The sequence below is a fragment of the Podarcis vaucheri genome, assembly GCF_965113315.1.
Source record: "Podarcis vaucheri genome assembly, chromosome: 11".
Taxonomy (NCBI): domain Eukaryota; kingdom Metazoa; phylum Chordata; class Lepidosauria; order Squamata; family Lacertidae; genus Podarcis; species Podarcis vaucheri.
In genome coordinates this window covers 19141597-19157531 of record NC_138749.1, presented here as the reverse complement: position 1 = coordinate 19157531, position 15935 = coordinate 19141597, and the positions used below count along the sequence as shown (strand labels likewise).

The following is a 15935-nucleotide window of genomic DNA, read 5'->3' as shown; positions in this document are numbered from 1 at the left end:
TGGTTTGATTATAAATGAAAATATGAAGTAATATTATATGAGGATATATAACTAAGGATAAGATAAGAGGGTACGAATTTGCTGAATAATTTTTTTAATGGAATACAAAGAGGGAGGTGAGAGGAAGTCAGGAAAATAAGTAAGAGAATGGTATAAATTGAAAGGAGGGATTTTTATCTGTATTTTTTTCCCCCTTCTTTTTTTGGTTCCTGCTTCTATGTGGAATTTGGCTTTGGGTTTTTTTTCGTGTTTATTTCTTCACCATTTGTTGTTATGTTATGTTTTCTTTTATGTTGATGTTTTTTGTAACCTTTTTTCTTGTAAAAACATAATAAAATATTATTATAAAAAAAATAAAAGACCAACCCTCTGGCCTGTGGATGAGCACTCCATTCCATAGTGTGCCCTTCTAGTGTGCTCCATGTGCTGCTAAACTGTGGTGTTCAGTGGGGGGCATTTGGTTCCTCAGGGGAAGGCGCCCATGGTCAGCACGCATGCTGGCATCTGGCCACATATTCTCAGTCACCCCTTTATGCATGCCTGAACAAGACTATTATCATTCTGCATTCTAATCTCCCTTTTGGTTATTCTGCACATGTTGCTTTGGTGCTAGGTAAAGGTTAAGGGACCCCTGACCATTAGGTCCAGTCATGACCGACTCTGGGGTTGTGGCGCTCATCTCGCTTTATTGGCCGAGGGAGCCGGCATACAGCTTCCGGGTCATATGGCTAGCATGACTAAGCTTCTTCTGGTGAACCAGAGCAGTGCATGGAAATGCCATTTACCTTCCCACCGGAGTGGTACCTATTTATCTACTTGCACTTTGACATGCTTTCGAACTGCTAGGTTGGCAGGAGCAGGGACCGAGCAACAGGAGCTCACCCCGTCACGGTGATTCGAACCGCCGACCTTCTGATCGGCAAGTCCTAGGCTCTGTGGTTTAACCCACAGCGCCACCCATGTCCCATGCTTTGGTGCTAGGAGGGACTTAAATTAAGTTGAGGGAGGCTGCAGCAAGACAACAATGCATGTGTCAGAAGATTATATTGCATGCTTCAGAACTTTGTCAGTGAGTTATTAGAATCTACTGTCCCTATAATGTATTAAATTTAAGGGGTAGTAGCCAATGCAAGTCATCAAGTAGATCCATTGATTTCAGTGTGTCTGCTCTGAGTATAATTTAGCTGAAAGATCACCCAAGTTTCTTCCTCCTTCCTTTAGAGTGCATCTCACAAATAAATAAGGTTCACTGATAAGGTCTAGGAGTGATGCACATTACCCCTGTAATATTCTTTCTGTGACTTACACGCTTTACGCATTCATAGCAACTTTGAGCAATGTGCCATTAAAAAATGGGACAGCCCAGTGGTGAACTGAAAAGACACATTCCAAGACCTTTTACCAACCTCCAATAAAGAGACTGATGTCTCAACACAGAGCACTCTTGTTTCAGCAAACATTCCCCATTCCTTGGCCTGGCATTCTTCATACACATTTCTGTGTGTTTGACCCATAAGCACATCCCCATCAGCCGGCTTGCTTTGGTTTCCCCCACTGCACACTGACATTAGGCAAGTCTTTTTCCCAGCAGCGGTAATTTCATTTACCATAAATTATTTTATTTGCAGTACCTTGGAGACATCCTAATGCTTTCATGTCATAAAAAGCTACTTCTTCTAGAATAGTTGGAAGCACGTCTTCAAAATCTTTTTTTATTTAAAATAAAATGCAAAGGAGACAAACAAAATCATTACACTTGGTAAGAAGAACCATCACATATATGTGAAGAGAAAAAGGCAAACTGAAGAGAAAAATGGCAATTTATAACTGTTAAGAAAGAAAGAAAGAAAGAAAGAAAGAAAGAAAGAAAGAAAGAAATCAGGGCTAGTCCTACTCAGGGTAGACCCATTAAGATACATTTTACTTTCTTAAAGAAATAAACGCATTAAGATTAACCAACATGACTAACTTAGATGCGTTAATTTAAATGGGTCTACTCTGAGTTAGACTAGCACTGGATACAAAGCATAGTTGTCTCCACTGTGTAGCATCCATGAATGTGCAAAATTCAACACCCAGAACATAAAACTGTCGAGATCAGCCCCTGCAGAAAAATGATGCTGATGCTGATGATATTTTTATTATTTATATGCTTCTACCAAAACATAAAAACACAATAAACCAAACATTAAAAAACTCCCAATACAGGACTGCCTTCAGGTGTGTTCTAGAAATTGTATAGTTGTTTATCTCTTGAGATAGTAAAGGTTAAAGGGACCCCTGACCATTAGGTCCACTCGTGGACGACTCTGGGGTTGTGGTGTTCATCTCACTTTATTGGTCGAGGGAGCCAGCATACAGCTTCTGGGTCATATGGCCAGTACGACTAAGCTGCTTCTGGCGAACCAGAGCAGTGCATGGAAACACCGTTTACCTTCCCGCTGGAGTGGTACCTATTTATCTACTTGTACTTGCTTTCAAACTGCTGGGTTGGCAAGAGCAGAGACCCAGCAACGGGAGCTCACACCGTCATGGGGATTCAAACTGCCAACCTTCTGATCAGCAAGCCCTAGGCTCTGTGGTTTAACCCACAGCACCCATTTCTTGGGATACACACACTTAAAGGAAACTCATGCTCAGAAATCTGACACTTTCTCCTTGCAAATACCCATCTTCCAGTAGCTCCCCCCCCCCCCCGCATCCAGATTTCAGATTTCAGATACATGACAAAGGCAAACTTTGGAACTGTTAGGAAAGGCCAATAGAGTAAAAGCCAGGAGGGGGGAATTCCATGGAGAAAGCAGAGGCAGAGGTTAAGATCTCCTTCAACCCACTACTCCTTCCCTTCCCAAGCTGCACGGAAGCAGAGAAACAACAGCAAATGTTCAGATAATGTTCTGGCCAGATTCTTCTAAGTTTTCCTGGAAATAGATATTTTTAAAGAAGAAGAAAACCCCTAAATTCTTGAGAGGGTTTTTTTTTATAAAAGCCTGAGAAATAGCCATACATACATCTATTATACTAGGGACTTTTTTAAATAAAAAACCCAACACATTTCGCATGTCACACACTGAAGCAGTGACCGATGGGAATAGGTCTCACTGCTCTTTCCAGTAACAATTCTGCACTTCCCATATTTCACGTTCCAGAAGGAGCAAAGTTATTAGCCTTTAAAGGCGGCTGTTGCTCGCGTGACCTCCTGCTTCTTTGGAGGAGGGGAGGCAAATTAATGAGATCATTGCGAGGGCCAGTTCACGAGAAGCTCATTTCCATTTCCTCCTTTTAAAAAGGGACATGCTTCTTGCAATTTTCAGGGAATGGTGGCTTTTTTTAAAAAAAGAGATAATAAAGAAGGTTCTTAAGCAGGGCAAGAAATGACAAAAGAATGCTGTAGCTCTGGTTCGTTAAGATGTGCGGTGGGGGTTCAGTTCTGCCCCTATGATGTCAGAGAGAGAGAGAGAGAGAGAGAGAGAGAGAGAACCAGAACCAGAACCAGAACCAGGACAGAGAGCTGGAAAAACATTTACAGGGAAAGAAACCCCACCCATGGCCACCTCGCTATGATTAAGATCATAAATGAAATGAAAGGAAATCCCACACACACTGAAATTATAAAGAAATTCATCAAAGGAGGCAGAAAAATGGAAGCGTCTTAGACTGAGGATGAAACCTACCGAGAAACTGGATGACAGATTTTGGCACAGCGCTAATTCCAACAATAACAAAGTAGACAATTAAGTAGTCAGCCTGTCAGCCAATTACACAGCAGATGCAACATAAACAGAGGTGAGGGGGGATTCCAGACGATAGTGAACCTGAGTTCAGCTTTCAAATCCCTCCCTTGGTATTTAGTGGAGAGTACCTGACAGCGTCCTGCTTTCCTCTCATTGTTCCAGGGATCTAAATTTGCTTCAAAGGATATTTGTCTATGAGAGCAGTGTGTGGGGGTGGGGGTGGGGTGTTAAAATTCAAGTTCCCAAGAGGGTTATAGGGCAGAGAAGAGTTTGGATTTGATATCCCGCCTTTCACTCCCTTTAAGAAGTCTCAAAGCGGCTAACATTCTCCTTTCCCTTCTTCCCCCACAACAAACACTCTGTGAGGTGGGTGGGGCTGAGAGACTTCAGAGAAGTGCGACTGGCCCAAGGTCACCCAGCAGCTGCATGTGGAAGAGCGGAGACGCGAACCCGGTCCACCAGATTACGAGACTACCGCTCTTAACCACTACACTACACTGGCTCTCACTGAAACACAGAGTTTCAGTGTTTGGATAGCTCCCTGCCATCTTTAGCACCTGTAAAGGTAAAGGGACCCCTGACCATTAGGTCCAGTCGTGGCCGACTCTGGGGTCGCTCTATTGGCCAAGGGAGTCAGTGTACAGCTTCCGGGTCATGTGGCCAGCATGACTAAGGCACTTCTGGCGAACCAGAGTAGCGCACGGAAACGCCGTTTACCTTCCCGCCAGAGCAGTACCTATTGATCTACTTGCACTTCGACGTGCTTTCGAACTGCTAGGTGGGCAGGAGCAGGGACCGAGCAACGGGAGCTCACTCCGTCGTGGGGATTCGAACCGCCAACCTTCTGATCGGCAAGTTCTAGGCTCTGTGGTTTAACCCACAGCGCCACCCGCATCCCTATAGCACCTGTAGCACCTGTAGACATCCCTTTTATTGCACATTCATGATGATTTGCACCCTTAATGCTATTGGGGCAGTCACACACAAGCCCACTTTCAATACTTTGTGCACCTGCTAAAGTTTTTGGTCATGCTGCTTCAGTGCCTATCCCATAGCTTCATGCTGAAATCCCGTAATTTTCTATACCACCAGTGTTCAGGCTTTTACTTCTCTGGCTTTTGTTGTGCTATAGTCCCTCTGGATAGCAAACATGTGGCAGCATAAAGGAAGCATCACAGAAAACTAACAAAGTGGAATAAATACATCACCAATGCAATATTATCGTGTTAGGGACATGTTGCAGAATATACCTGCAATAAAACACCAGTCTGGAGGGGTCTTCTACGTATTCTGAAGTGAAATAAATTGTGCAGCCTAAGCAAAAATGCTTAACAGGTTCTGAATTTACATTCCTTGAGATTAGAGCTGCAACTATAAATGAAATAATCAGTTAGATTAATTGGAACTGAACCAGATTCCTGCTGCTGACCTTGAAGATGATGGTCGTGGACCTGCATACCTTAGCCTAAGCCAGGATGCTCACAGATACCTTTCCTCAAGTACAATTCACCTGAGAAATTAAGCTCCTCCTGTCCTGCTCTTCCTTCCACAGGAGCCCAAGGCTGAAAACACATCGTAATAATATATAGACAGTGCTGTTTTTCTAGAAAAAGAGGTGCCAAAACTCACCATGAACTGAACACCTCCCTTGTTCTCCCAAGAAGTGCCAGAATTGAACTCCTGTGAGTTCCAACTCTGCATATAGCTAAATTATTCTTTTAAAAAATCAAATTTTCTAGTACACACACACACACACACACACACACACACACACACACACAATTTTTACCATATCCTTTTCAACAATCATTTATCACAATTTCATATCTTATACAATTTTTTTGACTTCCATCAATCACATCTGAAAATTTTCCAATCTGTTTCACTTAATTAATAATAATAATAATAATAATAATAATAATAATAATAATAATAATAATAATTTATTATTTGTACCCCGCCCATCTGGCTGGGTTTCCCCAGCCACTCTGGGCGGCTTCCACAGAAACCAAAAAACACTAAAATATCATACATTAAAAGCTTCCCTGAATAGGGCCGCCTTAAGATGTCTTCTGAATGTCAGGTAGTTGTCCATCACCTTGACATCTGGTGGGAGGGCGTTCCACAGGGCGGGCGCCACCACCGAAAAGGCCCTCTGCCTGGTTCCCTGTAGCTTCGCTTCTCGCAATGAGGGAACCACCAGAAGGCCCTCGGCGCTGGACCTCAGTGTCCGGGCAGAACGATGGGGGTGGAGACGCTCCTTCAGGTATACTGGGCCACTATTACTTTTAATTATCTTAACTAATAACTCTCTTCATAACCTTCAATATTTCATATATTCCTTATAATCCTACCAGTGTAATCTATTGATTACAATTGCTTTTCAAATAATTCACATATTTATTCTAGTCCTCTGAGAATCTCTGATCCCACAGGTTTTGAATCTTTCCTGTCATCTTATCTATTTCTGCATAGTCCATTAATTTCATCTGCCATTCTTCTTTCGTCGGTAATTCTTCTTGTTTCCATTTCTAGGCCAATAATACTCTTGCTGCTGTTATTGCATATAAAAATAGTTTTTATCCTGTCTATTAATATCCTCACTTACAATACCAAGTAAAAATGCTTCTGGTTTTTTTTTAAAAAAATCAAATTTTCTCAGCCAATGGCTAAGAGGTTTAGGCTACCTTGGTGCAGAAATCTGATTGTTCTGCTCATGGGGGGGCGGGGAGCGGCAAAGTATATATACACAGCCCTATTACAAGCACTCGCGTTCCACTTCTCCTTTCCTAACAGGAAGCATTGTAAACTATAATATGGCACATGTTGCAGAGTGCTTGATCCAGGGATGCTGTAAATCAAGCCCAGGAGCCTTGCTTCCCGCATCCCAAAGGGTGAAGGTTGGTGGCAGGATCCACACAAGGCTTGGGTTGGCTCACTCACACAAACAACCCACAATCCTCTCAGCTGACTGAGTCACATGATGCCAGAGGGCCAATCCCATGTCACGTCCAGCTACCAGGTGTGCTACCTTCCCTCAGCTGAAGTAGCTTGTTGTGTAAGGCAAAGATTTGCGGAGAGAGCCTGAGTGGTGTCCAGTTGCTCCAAGGTGGGAGATAGAATCATAGAATTGTAGGGTTGGAAGGGACCGCGAGGGTCATCTAGTCCAGCCTACTGCAATGCAGAAATCCTGTCCACGTGGGGCGGGAACTGTTGCTAAGACCATCTGGTTGTTTGGTTGGTTGAATATCCTACTTTCTTTACTCACATATTTGGTTAAACCAATAATTCTATTTGTTCTCCTCATAGTTTAGCTTTGTTATCCTTATAATGCAGCTCTTAATTTGTTCCTTATTTACTGGACCTGTTTTTTATTGATATATTTTTTTTGGTAACTTCTCCATCTTGTCATCTCTTTTCCTGCATATTTTCATTATTACTTAGTGTTCCCTGCTTCAGAATGCAAAATACTCAATGAAGCGTGTGTTATAAATCCTTTCCTTCAGATAAACTAACTAACTAACTAACTAACTAACTAACTAACTAACTAACTAACTAGAAGGTTACACAGTTCTTTTTTCATGTACTGCCAGATTGCCCATTTTTGGCCTTCAATATGCCCGCCTGCCCTTGGGTCTGAGAGCTTGACCTTGTTTCTTTCAGCAAACATAGTACACGAGGTTTTTACCAGACAGCTTGGCTGTTTATGTCTGTGGCAATGCCTCAACGACTTATCCTCTGTTTTCTTTACACTGCCACTGTGCTGATTAAGGTCTCGGTGAAGATCATTGTCATAACCCTGACACACTAGAAGGTGGGTAAGCCAATGTCACCAATGACTAATGGCTCTGTATAAGGAGTCAGCTGTTTAAAATGCAAACATAAAAAAGTAGAAAAACAGATTAGATATAAGCCATACGGAACTCAACAGAGAAAACCACAGTCCTCCAGGTGAATCCTTCTAACTACCAGCTGAGTAAGTGTAGAAATATGGCAGTGTACAAATTAAACCAACATTCCTGTAGTATCATGGAATTGTAGAGTTGGGGGAACCAAAAGGGTCATTGAGTTCAACCCCCTGCAATGCAGAAACATTTTTGCCCAATATGGGGCTCAAACCCATGACCTTGACAATAAGAGTCTCATGCTCTGCCAACTGAGCTATCCCAGTTTGCTTGCTTCTCTATTCCATATTGTTAGACCTGATGGTCTCAAAGAGTTTCCAAGGACGGGAAAATTTGTTAGTTTTTGGTTTCTCTCAGTTTCTCATTTTTATAATCCTATTTCCACATCAGTTTGCAATTTTATTTAATTTTTAAAGTCTTTCTCAAAATTCACCAGCCTTTTAAGTGCAAATTTATCCTAATAAGACACATTTTTTGGTATGGAATTTTATCTAATACGCACATTCTTGCAAAGCAATTTCCCCATATATAATGATGTTTGTTATCTTCATTAATATATGCTTTTATAGATGCAGTGTTTTTGCACGTGGTTGAAGAGCTACAATGCAAGATTTGGAGGAGTGCCAGATTCAAAAGCTGGCTCTGTTTCAGTTCACATGTTGTTTGTAAAGTACGAATTAGGTAGGGCTTGCCTTTAAATGCAAAATGAATTGAATTTCTCCTCCATCTCTTAAGTGGGTCACAAATCAAGTCCAAAGTATGAGACAAAGCCATTGTATGGTATCTTTAAGGGCTTCTACTTCCCGTATGAAGTGGGTGATAATGCTTCCTGCAGTGTCACCTAACTGCCCTGGAAACAAATTGGTATGAACACTAAAAAAAATAGGCAGAATTGTCTTATCTTTCTGCAGACAGATCAGCACTGCTGGATTTACATATAAGCTAAACAAGCTATAGCTTAGCACACCATTCTCTTGGGGGCCCCCCAAAAATTTAAAGGGAAAATAAACTGGATGTACATTTCCAAAATATAAGATAAAAAACAAATAAAATAAAACTTACATACAGCAACAGTGTTTTGTGTTGTGTAGGCTCCTATTTTGTTATGTGCAAATGGCTTTAGATACCTATTAGGTCCATAAATTACCATATAGCATATATTCAACACAAAAAACAGAGACAATTTGTTGCTGATAAAGGACAGCTGGACATATAAAGGGCCCCATTACCTTCAGTAGCTTAGGGCCTCATCAAACCTAAATCTGGCCCTGCAGATCAGTATGAATGATTGAAAAACAGGTCATCTGGAAGCAATTGCTATTATTTGTTGGTTGCTTGGTTGGTTGCTTTTGTAAACCACCTTTCTGCCATGACACCCAAGCTTTACAATTTATAATATTAGCAGAACTTCAAAGTCAATCTAAAAACACTACCCAGATTCACGATGGCTAAATGCCCCATCTAAGTGGATAGGTCAGCCAACATCTGAAGAACAAGTTGCTCAAACTGAAGAGGTGGGCCAGAGTTTGCAGCTTTATAAGACTACACAAATCACCATTGGTCTCTGGCATCACCTGACTCCCTCAATGCCACACCCCTTTTGTACCTGCTGTGGTGGCACTGGAATACAGTGGAGAGAAGGAAACAGCAGCCTCCTCAGCCTCATACAGTGGCGAGAAGGCAACAGCAGCCTCCTCAGCCTCACCCCTAGCCCCATCTAAGTGGATAGCCCAGCCTCACCTCTGGTGCCTTTTGAGAGTTATGTGGCAGCTCTCGAATTGGTGTTGAGCTCTGTGAAACAATTTTCAGGGAGAGGGGGACGCAATCCAAGCCGCAACGGTGTCTTTCTTTACATCAGTTCTTCTCCATTGCCCCGTGATATAGTTTTGTCCAGAGTTGCAATCATCTCAGATAAACCTCTCTCAATTCTAGCCAAGCGAGTTAAAATCCTTAAATCCCATTGTTTTCAAAAGGCACAGAGAACCCATCACAGGACTGCTGCATAGCTGGTTTTCAGCCACTCCGTTTCAAAGGACAGCCTTTGGTCTTCACCTCTCTGAGCGGTCACCAGCATATTTGTGGCGTGGAGGACTTAAAAAGTATCTTCTCCCTTTAGGACTTGGCTGATCAAGCAAAACCAGATGGATTTCAAGGTCTGTGAGCGTCAGCAAAGCCCTGTGCAAAGATCATCAGCAGGGCATGACACACACACACACCCTCCTCAAATAATAATAAAAGAAATAAAAGTTGTTATCTCTTGATGATGTGGAATGGATTGTCCAAGTGAAAAGAAAGCTTCAGGGTGGCCATGGAACAGAGCACAGCAGAATGGGTGGTAGAAATCACAGAGGTAAAAGTTATATTCCCAGCTGCTGTATGATTCTGTCTGGCTTCTTTACGATACAGCTTTCAGCTTTCACACCTATTTTCCCTGGCCTTTGACACCTGAGATGCGTGCTTTGAGGGCACACCTAATTCCTGTGACTGTAAGCCCCTCTTAATTCTGAATGTTACATTGTTGTAGCCAGCCTTGGGACCTGCTGAAGGGTGGATAATAAATTTATCAACGTCATTATCATTGGGCAGCCTCTTTAAGAGCTAGTGTGCTGCTTGGGGATGCGGTTTCACACAATGCTCTCTGTGCTATGTGGGGACGCCACACTCCCCCAACATCCACAAGTCCTACCTACATCAGATGGAGATTTGCTTGAGCACCAATGCACACATGTAGTCAGCTTCCACATATGGGAGAGAAAGAGGGGAGGGGAGGAGGATTTTCAAGGCCAGCACAAATAAGGAGGGACAGAACTCTGATGGGACGGAAAAACAGGGAAGCTTCAGGAACTGCGTCTGACCTGCAAATATATATGTGCCAGGCTGCAGTTAAATTGTGGGTGGCGCTGTGGTCTAAACCACTGAGCCTCTTGTGCTTGCCGATCAGAAGGTTGGCAGTTCAAATCCCCTCAACAGGGTGAGCTCCCGTTGCTCTGTCCCAGCTCCTGCCAACCTAGAAGTTTGAAAGCACACCAGCGCAAGTAGATAAATAGGCACCGCTGTGGTGGGAAGGTAAACGGCATTTCTGTGCGCTCTGGCACTCGTCATGGTCCTCTGTGCACCAGTAGCGATTTAGTCATGCTGCCCACATGACCCAGAAAACTGTCTGTGGACAAACGCTGGCTCTCTCAGCCTGGAAGCAAGATGAGCGCCACAACCCCATAGTCCCCTTTGACTGGATATAACTGTCCAGGGGTCCTTTACCTTCAAACTGATATTTAGCATTAGTCACAGAGCTGAACCTCTGAGATCAACGGGTCTTCTCTGAATAAGGGTAACATTGTCACCGAATACCATATCCAGTGTTGTGTAATGGTTAGATCCGGGGTGGGAAACTTTGGGCATGGAGGTGAAATATGGCCCTCTGGGCATTTCTATGTGGCCCTTTGAACTCTTCCTAGGCCACGCCCTCATTGGCTCCACTTTCCACACACACACAATGTTTTTGCCTGGCTGGCATGTGTTCTTGAACTCTGATAATGCCTCTTGTTTGGATGGAGAGTAGAGAGAGATGTCTGTTGTACACATTGTACATTGGTAAAATCTATGTTTGTTGCCCTGTCCGCTTTTGCTTCTGGCTCCACCTGCTCTGCCACTGGCACATGGACCTCCAAAGGTTGGCCAGAAAGGAATTGGCCCTTGGACTGAAACAAATTCCTTTCCCTGGGCTGGAATGGTGGGCTCAGAATAGAGAGATGTGGGTACAACCCCATGTTCAGCCATAGTTTATCCAGTGATCTTGGACCATTTGCTATTTCTCCATCTGACCTACCTCCCAAGAGTACTGTGAGCATAAGTGGTACGACTACCTAGGTACTGTGACAGGAATTTTATGGTCTTAGATATATGGTAATGTTCATAAGTGTTCCAACCAAGCACGTACATAGATCAGCACAGGAAGACCAACCTGGAACCATTTTGATTCCTAAACTGAGCCAATGTTTTCTCTGCAAGGTCAAAGTGGGAAACCTCCCCATTGTCTCTTTCCTCACAAATCCTGTCTTAAGGGCACATTAAGATATGAATAAGGTGTGAGCCTGTGACCTAGCCCAGGAACTAAGTATTTATCACTACAAAAGAATGGCCAGGCTCCCCAGGCAATCCAATCAAGTAACCTGCCAGACAGGAGATAAACAACGACACGAGAAAAACAACATTCAAATTTCTGTTTAGACCGCCTTTTCTGTGATGTAGGTGTGATGTATCTGAGGGGTGGTCTTAGGTTACACCCCTTCTGTGATGTATGTATGATGTTTCTGGGGGTGGTCTTGATCTACAGGGTGGCAATTTCAAAAGTCTTTATAAGGCCTTGTGCGCCATTGTTCTGGGTTCCTCCTCTTTCCTACGGGTGAGGGAAGCACCCTATTGCAACAGATCAATAAAGATCAAGCTTACTAGCTGCTTTGCTTCTCAGTATTCTCTGGTTGGCCTCTGTTATTTTCTCCTACCAATAGGAAACCTGTGTAAGGACTCTATATGGGCTCTTGGATACCCCATAAGGGAAAAGGGCAATTTTTATTTACAACAGTACTCCTGAGCTTCTCAGGGGGGAAATCAGGCAGAGCACCAAGGTAAGTAAGAAAGCTGGCAATCCTCAATGCTATTGCTCGTGGGTTTCCAAGAGGCATATGCTTGACCATCGTGAGAAGAGAAGGCTCAATTTGATCTGACCAAGCAGGACTCTTAATGTGTTCGAAACTAAGAAAAATAGCAATATGGCTTGGGGTGGGGTTTTTTATTAAGTCACAGTAAGTGGGAATAAAAGACATCTTTTTTTACAGATCCACTTTTCTGAAAAAAAACAATTACGTGCTCCCAGTTAACAGCTCTCTGTTCCAAAACATGAGACACAGCCAAGCTGGCATGCTGATGAACAGCAGCTTCCCTTCAAAAACAAAGTCAGGAACGAGACTCTGGCACAGTGCAGCCGGCAAAGTGCAGTTGAGAATGGTGGCCACGATCCAATGCAGAACTGAGCACGCTTAAGCCCATTGAAATCAAAGGGATTATCTGTGCCTGGTTTCTTCCAACTTGGACTGCGACCAATATACTGTATATATATATATATTTATGTAAGTTTTCAGGATGAATGAAATTGTTCAATTAAGGTTTAGGTACAAGAAGAGAAGCCATTGGTGTTATTGTGTCAGGTTTTTTAAAAAACAAACTTCTTTTAGAGATTAAAGTTCTTTTTACATCCAGTTTGCAATGTGTTCATGATTTTGTTGCTAAGATAATAAAAATGAGTTTTTGTTATGTGCTTTTTTTTTCTTTTTTTAAAGCCCTGTCTTTTTTACCTTCTGACTTCGAAGTTATCATTCAGCCATTAAGGAAACTGAGTTCACTGGAGGTTGAATATTCAGATCCAGGCATGTGCATCTCGAGTTTGCTCAGGGTTTGCTTCTGCAAATACAAGTATAATATTTGCTTGGGTGTAGAGCTGTATGCCTTAGTTTAATAGGTGAGTGGCAGGTCAAATGCACACCGCAACAGACACACTTCGAATCAGCGAAAATGTAAAAGCAATAAAGTTGCATATGGACATAAAAGCATAAAATGGATAGCAAAACCAGCCAGTACCCACAGATAAAACACACATCACTGCAGACATAGAGCATAAGAGACAGTAGCCCATCTAGTCCTGTTCTCACAGTGGTTAACCTCATGCCTTTGGAAAATCTACAAGCAGAATCTGAACTCAGGAGCACCCTCCTCTCCCGCCATTTCCAACAACTGGTATTCAGGAGCACTTTGGCCTGCCTCTTACCACAGAGGCAGAGGAGTCAACTTAGTGAAGTCAATATGCCATTAATTAATAACATGCCAAAGCACAATTGTCACCTAATGGCAGACATTCCATCGGGCTACAGAGCACAGAGAATAGCAGGGGTGTCTTTGTAAAAAGCCTGACTGAAATCAAGATACACTATGTCCACAGCATTCCCCCGATCCACCAAACTTGTGACTTTAACAAAAAAAGAAAGATGAGATTTGTCTGGCATGACAGCTCTCAATATTCTTCTGGAGAAGTCATTTGTTTTAAATGTCTGGCGTGTACACAGCCTAAGTCTTTATCCTCTTCAGTGTGTCAGCCCTTCAGGTATGTGAAGAGTGTTGTCATGTTCACCCCATCCCAGGCTTCTTTCCTCAGGGAAGATTGAAGCTAAACATGCTTCAATTTTCCCTCACAGGCCTTGTTTTCCATACTCCGTTCATCTGCTTCATTCTCTTTTCCAGTGACACTGCTGATAGATTCATTTAAAGCATTTTTATTGCTTTCTTTGGCTGAAAAGGCCCCCATAGCGACCTATAAAAGTCATTAGTCGTAAGGCTTGCCCATCTAAAAGACATGGCATACAAGGAAAAAAGGATGGGGAGGGAGGAGGAGGAGGAGGAGGAGGAGGAAAGAAAGCAAGGTCAGGTCCCATGCCTTACAGTTGGGATGGTAGCATGATGAAATGGATGCAAGTAGATTACCATTGGGGGAGGCTTCTGGAAGAGGTGATGGAATAGGCCTGATTTTTCAGGCAAAGAGAGGAGTAAAAATGGAGAGGCTGGTAAAATCTGGGCTGGATGAGGAAACTGTTAGGTGGATTTGTAGCTGGTTGACTGACTGAACCCAAAGAGTGCTCATTAATGCTTCCCAGGAAAACTGGGAAACTGACTTAAAATTTACAGATTGTTCCCTATTGAAGGAGAATTACATGAAGATGAGTACACAACGCTAGTGCAGTTAGGGAAAATGTACAAAACTAGTTCAAATATATGTTGGAAGTGTAAGGAAAAGGAGGGGACATTTTATCATATGTGGTGGGATTGTAAGGTAATTAAAAAAAATTGGGAAATGATATACAACAAATTGAAGAAAATGTTCCATTTAACATTTGTTAAAAAACCCGAGGCAAAGACTGGACCTGAGGGAAGTTGGGTGGTGGTGGGGGTTTTGTGTGGGAGGGGGGAGGGAGGAAAAATGGGGGGGACAAGGATGATATGTTTTTGGATAATATGTCTTGTTATAATTTTGAATAATTTTTTTTAAAAAAAAAATGCTTCCCAGAAAAAAAGTGACAAATGGAGTGCCTCAGGGTTCTGTCCTGAGCTTGTTGTTGTTCAATGTTTTGGATTGTTCAATGTTTTGGATGACTTGGATAAAAGAATTGAGGGGATGCTCATCAAATTTGCAGATGACACCAAACTGGGAGGGGAAGCTGCAGCTGTCCAGCATCTGGGCTAGAGGTGTTTCCAAGACCTGCTAGCTGAGATCTTCTAAGAGATATCAGGGAATGAATGTGTGGCCTCCTGAATTTAAAACATGTGGTATACCACTCGGCTATGGTGCTATCCCTAAAAGTAGTGTAGTGATTAGACTATTGGACTAGGATCTGGGAGACCAGAGTTTGAATCCTTTCTCAGCCATGAACCTCACAGGGTGACCTTGGGCCACTCACAGTCTCTCAGCCTAAGCTACCTCACAGGGTTGTTGTGAGGATAAAATGGGAAGGTAGAGAACCATGTGTGCCAACTTGAGCTCCTTGGCAGAAAAATTGGAATATAAATGTGATAACTAACTATATATATATTATTGTCACAGGTGGAGTCTGTAATATTTGCTACTTCAAACCACCAAAGGCTAGAACAAATCTTACTTAACAAGATGTCATTTCTGTTACAAGTGAAATTATTTTTTATTATACAACAACATGGCTGCTGTCTAAGGTTCAGTTCTCTGCTAGCATCCCACAGAACTACTTCCTTCCTTGCATGTTCTCCCAAAAACTTTGATTTCTACTACCGTTACAGCAAGTTGTCTCAAGTCTGGAAATTGGTTTGTTTATTTGTGTACCACACTTCAGCAAAACAACTCCCAGAGCAGTTCACAATGAAGTTTTCCAATAGTAAAACTAATAGAATGCAGCAGATAAAATAATAAATCATGCACAAAAGCAGCAATAGTGAGCTAATATAACGAGGGGGGGAAGCAATAAGAGTGTACCCCAAAATTCAATGAGGCTAACAATTCTTGTTAGGGCTCTGAATTCACCTAATGGATAGAATACCATTTCCAAGTCTATTAATAATTAGCCAAAGTGCAGGAAGAGAACCTGGAGAGGCAAAGAAAAACAGATTAATTAAAAATTAACAGCTAAACACAAAGCCAATTCTTTCATAGTTAGTTATTAACTTAAAAACAGCCCTTACTCTTGAGGAGACATGTGAATTGTTTTCTGCTGATGCAAATCCC

The 15935-nt window shown here is 42.5% G+C and overlaps 1 long non-coding RNA gene across 1 annotated transcript in view; it reads left to right on the top strand.

Moving 5' to 3' along the window:
- Positions 1-12843, top strand: part of LOC309514280 — a 29240-nt gene extending 16397 nt beyond the window's left edge. Inside the window, exon 3 of the long non-coding RNA XR_014211876.1 lies at positions 12475-12843. This is a non-coding gene — a long non-coding RNA (uncharacterized lncRNA). The remainder of the gene's footprint in view (positions 1-12474) is intronic.
- Positions 12844-15935: the final 3092 nt, after the last annotated feature.